The following is a 1,270-nucleotide window of genomic DNA, read 5'->3' as shown; positions in this document are numbered from 1 at the left end:
CTGTTGTTCAGCATCTTAGCTGTAGAGGGCAGTGTCACTGGCCCTCATATGTGGGATCCGAACCGGGGCCCTCTGGCATCCCAAGCCAACTCTTAACCAATGCGCCACTCAGCTGGCCCCTGTAGTTGCTTTTTAGGCTTGTCTCTTGTTAGTAGAATACAGTTGGATTTTATCTATTTTGAGAGGTTTAACTTTTTTTAACTTTATTGGGGAACAGTGTGTTTTTCCAGGACCCATCAGCTCCACGTCAAGTCATTTTCAATCTAGTTGTGGAGGGCGCAGCTCACTGGCCCATGTGGGGCTCGAACCAGCAACCTTGGTGTTATGAGTCCGCTCTGTAACCACCTGAGCCAACCAGCCACCAGCAGGTTTAATTTTTTTAATTAACAAGTGAATTTAAGCCATTTAAATGTATTGTGATAGATACATTTGGGCTTATTTTGCCATCTCATACTGTATTTTCTAGAAAAACATCTGTATGTTGTTCTTTCTATTTTCTCTTTCCCACGGGCAATGCCTCCTTTTTATTTCTTTTTTAGCTGATTTAAAACAATATTGCTGTGTTTCTAAATAACATGTATGTGTCAGTATTTCCTGATTATTAAACTATTATCTTGCAGCTAAAGCCCACCCTTCCATAGTTTGCTCTGCCATACAATGGAGTATAATTCAGACATAAAAAGGGATGAAGAGCTGTAATACATACTGTAGCGTGGATGAAGCTTGGAAACATATGCTGAGTGAAAGAAGCCAGTCACTTAAGACCACACATTATATGACATGTCCATTATAGGAAAATCCATAGAGATAGAAAGCAGATTAGTGGTAGAATTGGGGTGTGAGTGCTCATGCGTACAGACTTTCTGCTTGGAGTGACGAAAATGTTCTGGAATTAGATAGTGGTGATGGTTGCACACCCTTGCGGATATACTAAAAAGCATTGACTTTACATCCACAAAATTCATTTAATGGAGGTAAACTATATCCTAATAAAAAACAAATAAACAAATAATCTGTGTCTTTATGATCCTCTGAAGACAAGAACCTTGGTGTCTTAGCTCAGAGTCCTCTTGAAAGCAAAGCTTGGGCTAAGGGTTAGCGTGTTAGACAGGCGATCTGGGAGGTAATGGCAGGAAGCTGGAGAGACTGGGAGAGTGAGAGACGGCGAGAAAGCCATTATAGGTTGTTACTAGGGTCTCTAATGCGGGCAATTTGGACTCAGTTCCTGTGGGGTTTTCTGAGGAGCCTATAGAAGCCTTCTCAAAATTAA

The sequence above is a fragment of the Hipposideros armiger genome, unplaced genomic scaffold, assembly GCF_001890085.2.
Source record: "Hipposideros armiger isolate ML-2016 unplaced genomic scaffold, ASM189008v1 scaffold_304, whole genome shotgun sequence".
In the NCBI taxonomy this organism is placed as follows: domain Eukaryota; kingdom Metazoa; phylum Chordata; class Mammalia; order Chiroptera; family Hipposideridae; genus Hipposideros; species Hipposideros armiger.
Note: the sequence above shows the minus strand (reverse complement) of the source record.